This window comes from Dendropsophus ebraccatus, chromosome 4, assembly GCF_027789765.1.
Source record: "Dendropsophus ebraccatus isolate aDenEbr1 chromosome 4, aDenEbr1.pat, whole genome shotgun sequence".
In the NCBI taxonomy this organism is placed as follows: Eukaryota; Metazoa; Chordata; class Amphibia; order Anura; family Hylidae; genus Dendropsophus; species Dendropsophus ebraccatus.
The window spans coordinates 65,871,886-65,877,966 of NC_091457.1; positions in this window are offsets into that span (position 1 = coordinate 65,871,886).

A 6,081-nucleotide genomic window follows, 5' to 3' on the forward strand; every position below is an offset into this window, starting at 1 on the left:
CTAATCAGACCAATTCTGTAATAATTTACATATGTGTTTGAGATCTAACTGCATGCCAATCCGACATTTTTACGTCTCTATACCCCATTACTGACACCACAACCTAACGGTATGTTGTAGCATGGGTAAGGGTTACAGGGGTTGTCTGGTGTAAATTCATCATTTATAATGTTGCCAGGGCTACAGGAAACATAACAGAGATGCAAACTTACTCTTCCTGCTCTACCACAGCTGCTGGTTCCCAGGCCACCCAGTGTCGGTCTCTGTCCTCTTTAAAACTTTCGCCGACAAGCAGTTCATTTAGGAAAAGACCACTCAGCATAGAGATCTATTCTGACTATGCTAAGCTGTCTGCATGGCACGTCAGCAGACATTTAGAGAAGAGGACACTGGCAGACACCGGGCAGCCTGGGAACCGGCAGCCGCAGTGGAGCAGGATGGGTAAGTATGCACCTCTGCTATGTTCCCTGTAACTCCTGCAGGAGTCCCTTTAATGTCACAGACACGTTAGCCACTTCAATATTTGTAACTGTGGTCACACCCCCTTTTTAACACAATCCCTAAAGATATTATGAAAGAATTTATGCAGATTACCACCAGATTCATGGTTAATCTGTCTCAATAGAAACCCTAGCTGCAGTCTATCTAATGTTCCCTAATTTGTTAATGTGATATCCATGGTGACGTTAAAGCACCAGATTATGGTGCATTTACACAGACAGATTTATCTGACAGATTTTGGAAGCCAAAGCTAGGAATGGATTTGAGAAGAGAAGAAATCTTAGCCTTTCCCTTATGACCTGTTCTCTGTTTATAGTCTGTTCCTTGTTTTGGCTTCAAAAATCTGTCAGATAAATCTCTCTGTGTAAACGCACCATTAGGGTCCATTTACACAAAAAAATTATCAGCCAAAGATTTGAAGGCAAAGCCAGGGATGGATTTTAAAAGAGGAGAAATCTCAGGCTTTCCTTTATGACCTGATCTCTGTTTATAGTCTGTTCCTGGTTTTGGCTTCAAATCTTTGGCAGATAATCTGTCAGATAATCTTTCTGTATAAATGGACCCAAAGCGCTGACCAGTTTATTTGTAATGCTAAGTTTACACGGAGCGATAATTGGCCCGATCGCACGATTAACGATTTGAAAGTAAAAATTTTTTTTTTAACGATCAGCGTTAAGACGGTACGATATATCGTACGGAAAATCATTTTGCGATCTTTTTGCGATCGCGCACCCGCAGCCCGGCCCCCCCCCCCGCAGCCCAGCCCCCTGCCCGCCCCCCCCCGCTCATCCGCAGCCCCCTGCGCCGGCTCGATAGCCGCCGCCACTACGGTCGCCCCCCCCCCGCCGCCGCTCTGATCGCCACCCCCGCCGCCGCTCTGATCGCCACCCCCACCGCCGCTCTGATCGCCACCCCGCCGCCGCTCTGATCGCCCCGCCGCTGCTCCGGTCTCCCCCGCCGCGAGCATGCGTAACCTCCGTTACCTCCGCCCAGCAGGTCTGATTGGCTGAAGAGGGGAGCCGGGAATTTCAAACGCCTCCTCTTCAGCCAATCAGTGCTCCTCTTCAGGAAAAAGGCAGCACTGATTGGCTGAAGAGGAGCCGTTTGAAATTCCCGGCTCCCCTCTTCAGCCAATCAATGCAAGGCAGCACTGATTGGCTGAAGAGGAGGCGTTTGAAATTCCCAGCTCCCCTTTTCAGCCAATCAGTGCACTGAAGGGGAGCCGGGGATGTCGGAAGACCTGCTGCGGGGAGCAGGTAAAGTATGCCACGGGCCGGCGGGGGCGATCGGAGCGGCGGCAGTGGGGGGGGGGGGGGGCGACCGGAGCGGCGGGGGACGATCCGAGCGGCGGTGGCGAATTTTTGCGGATGACGAACGATGATTTGATGACATTTGATGCTGCGTTTACACGTACGATTATCGTTCAAATTCGATCGTTATCGCGCAAATTCGCACGATAATCGTTACGTGTAAACGCAGCATAAGGGTCCATTTACACAGAAAGATTATTTGACAGATTATCTGCCAAAGATTTGAAGCCAAAACCAGAAACAGACTATAAGAAGAGATCAGGCCATAAAGGAAATCCTGAGATTTCTCCTCTTTTCAAATCCATTCCTGGCTTTGGCTTTAAATCTTTGGCAGATAATCTGTCAGATAATCTGTGTAAATGGACCCTAAGTTTTCAGCTCTACATTGTGTGCAGTTATGCAAATAAATGTGCTATGTGCAACTTTTTGAAAATAATGCACATGCTACACAACTTTAATAAGGCTGGTAATGCACACATCGCAAACAAAGTTCCCTGGATGCAGCTCAATCCTATTTAAAGGGGTTATCCAGGGCTACAAAAACATGGGCACTTTTTCCCCTCTCTTGTCTCCAGTTCAGGTGTTGTTTGCAATTAAGCTCCATTTACTTCAAAAGACTGAGTTTGAAACCCCACCCAATCTGGAGACAAGAGAGGAGGAAAAGTGGCCATATTTTTGTAGCGCTGGATAACCCCTTTAACCCCTAGACGACCCTGGACGTAGGGTTACGTCATGGAAGTCTGTCCCCAGACGACCCATGACGTAACCTTACGTCATGGGTTTTATTCCCGCTATGAAGCGCGCTCCGGAGCGCGCTTCATAGGAGGTGGGGGCCGGCTGCAGTGAGCAGCCGGGACCTCACCGGTAATGACACGCTGCAGCGATCGCGCTGCCGCGTGTCATTAACCCCTTAAACGCCGCGATCGCGGCGCGACCGCAGCGTTTAAGTGTAAGTGACAGGGGGAGTCCCCTGTCACTTACCGATCGGGACCCCCGCAGTGTGACTGCGGAGGTCCCAATCGTTGAAACGGACTGCTGGAGGTCTCTTACCTGCCTCCATGCGGTCCGATTGGCGATCTGCTACACTGAGCCTGCACAGGCAGGCTCAATGAGCAGATCGCCGATAACACTGATCAATGCTATGCCTATGGCATAGCATTCATCAGTGTATAAATCAAAGTACTGTATGTACAAGTCCCCCAAAGGGACTTCAAAAGTGTAAAAAAAAAAAAGTTCAAAACACTATTACACTACCCCAAAACCCCTCCCCCAATAAAAGTCTAAATCACCCCCCTTTCCCATTATATAAATAAAACATATAAAAATGAATAAATAGATAAACATATAATATACCATAGCGTGCGTAATTGTCCGATCTATTAAAATATAACAAGCGTCATTGTGACCCGTAAACGGCGTACACGAAAAGAGGGGAAAAAGTGCGCAGATTACCGATTTTATGTTACATTATATATTTAAAAAAATCAATAAAAAGTGATCAAAACGTCCGATCTTCACAAATATGGTATTAATAAAAACTAGAGATCATGGCGGAAAAAATGACACCCCATACAGCCCCGTAGGTGAAAAAATAAAACCGTTATAAGCGTCACAATAGGCCCATTTTATTAATATTTAATTGCCAAAAAAAAGGATGTCATAAAAAAAAATATATATAACATTAGAGAATCTGTGTAACCTGCATATGGTTGTGTTCGGACTGACCTATAGAATAATAGTGTCATGTCGCTGTTACCATATAGTGCATTACGTAGACACAGGAACCCCCCAAACGTTACCATATTGCATTCTTTCTTACGATTTCACCTATTTATATCTTCATAAATAATATATTTGGAATTCCATCATACATGTTATGGTAAAATGAATGACGCCATTACAAAGTACAACTATTCCTGTAAAAAACAAGCACTTACATGGCTTGTAGATAGAAAACTGAGAGTGCTAGAGCTCTTAGAAGGGGAGGAGTGAAAAACGAAAGCACTAAGATCAAAATTTGCGCGGTCCACTGGGTCATTTTGGGCCTGGTCCTCAAAGGGTTAAGTCAGTGGCTGGACTACTTCGCACGAGATATAGCCACATAAAAACATCTGGTGCTGTGCTTGATAAGGGGGGGGGGGGGGTTGACCAATTTATCAAATGAACAATGTGCATGCTGGCTGTTAGACATCCACCAAGCTGATGTTGATGGCCTACCCTAAGGCTACTTTCCATACAGTATCTGTTTCCACAGCAGACTGCAAAGACAATAAATATTAATACCCAGGCGGATAAAGCAATGATAGCAATTAGTTACATAATGCTAACAATTCTACATGCCAATGGTGAAGCTAAACAAACATTTAAGGAAACTGTACAAATACATACACTATATGGATGTGTTTCCACATACTGTATATGCCTTTGAATTGCAACGGTTGCCATGCACTAGATGACTGTAGCTGTCACATGATGGAAAACTCCATGATTCTTGTGAAAATGCATACTCAGGTATATACGCCCACTACGATGGGTATATAAGGAGATGATTAAATCAATAAATTATGCTTCTGCTCCGGGTTACATACTCGCAGTGGAATGAAAATTCCCCATTGAGATTCACACTACATCGATTCACAGCAGATTTCGCTGCAAACTCGCAGCGTGAAATCTGCTGCAAATCCGATACGTGTGAAGGCACCCTTATAGAAGCAGTGTGTCTCTGGTGGGAAGTTATTGTTACACTGCAATATACATACATGAATGTATAGATGAATACACTATATATACAATATACATACATGACTGCATACATATATACACTATATAGATACATACATGACTGCATACATATATACAATATACATACATGACTGTATAGATAAATACACTATATATACAATATACATACATGACTGCTTACATATATACACTACACATACACTACCGTTCAAAAGTTTGGGGTCACATTGAAATGTCCTTATTTTTGAAGGAAAAGCACTGTACTTTTCAATGAAGATACATTTAAACTAGTCCTAACTTTAAACAAATACACTCTATACATTGCTAATGTGGTGAATGACTATTCTAGCTACAAATGTCTGGTTTTTGGTGTAATATCTACATAGGTATATAGAGGCCCATTTCCAGCAACTATCACTCCAGTGTTCTAATGGTACAATGTGTTTGCTTATTGGCTCAGAAGGCTAATTGATGATTAGAAAACCCTTGTGCAATCATGTTCACACATCAGAAAACAGTCTAGCTCATTACAGAAGCTACAAAACTGACCTTCCTTTGAGCAGATTGTGTTTCTGGAGCATCACATTTGTGGGGTCAATTAAACGCTCAAAATGGCCAGAAAAAGAGAACTTTCATCTGAAACTCGATAGTCTATTCTTGTTCTTAGAAATGAAGGCTATTCCATGCGAGAAATTGCTAAGAAATGGAAGATTTCCTACAACGGTGTGTACTACTCCCTTCAGACGACAGGACAAACAGGCTCTAACCAGAGTAGAAAAAGAAGTGGGAGGCCGCGTTGCACAACTAAGCAAGAAGATAAGCACATTAGAGTCTCTAGTTTGAGAAACAGACGCCTCACAGGTCCCCAACTGGCATCTTCATTAAATAGTACCCGCAAAACACCAGTGTCAACATCTACAGTGAAGAGGCGGCTGCGGGATTTTGGCCTTCAGGGCAGAGTGGCAAAGAAAAATCCATATCTGAGACTGGCCAATAAAAGAAAAAGATTAAGATGGGCAAAAGAACACAGACATTGGACAAAGGAAGACTGGAAAAAAGTGTTGTGGACGGATCAATCCAAGTTTGAGGTGTTTGGATCACAAAGAACGTTTATGAGACGCAGAACAAATGACAAGATGCTGGAAGAATGCCTGACGCCATCTGGTAAGCATGGTGGAGGTAATGTGATGGTCTGGGGTTGCTTTGGTGCTGGTAAGGTGGGAGATTTGTACAGGGTAAAAGGGATTCTGAATAAAGAAGGCTATCACTCAATTTTGCAACGCCATGCCATACCCAGTGGACAGCGCTTGATTGGAGCCAATTTCATCCTACAACAGGACAATGACCCTAAACACATCTCCAAATTGTGCAAGAACTATTTACAGCAGAAGCAGGCAGCTGGTATTCTATCGGTAATGGAGTGGCCAGCACAGTCACCAGATCTGAACCCCATTGAGCTGTTGTGGGAGCAGCTTGACCATATGGTACGCCAGAAGTGCCCATCCAACCAATCCAACTTGTGGGAGCT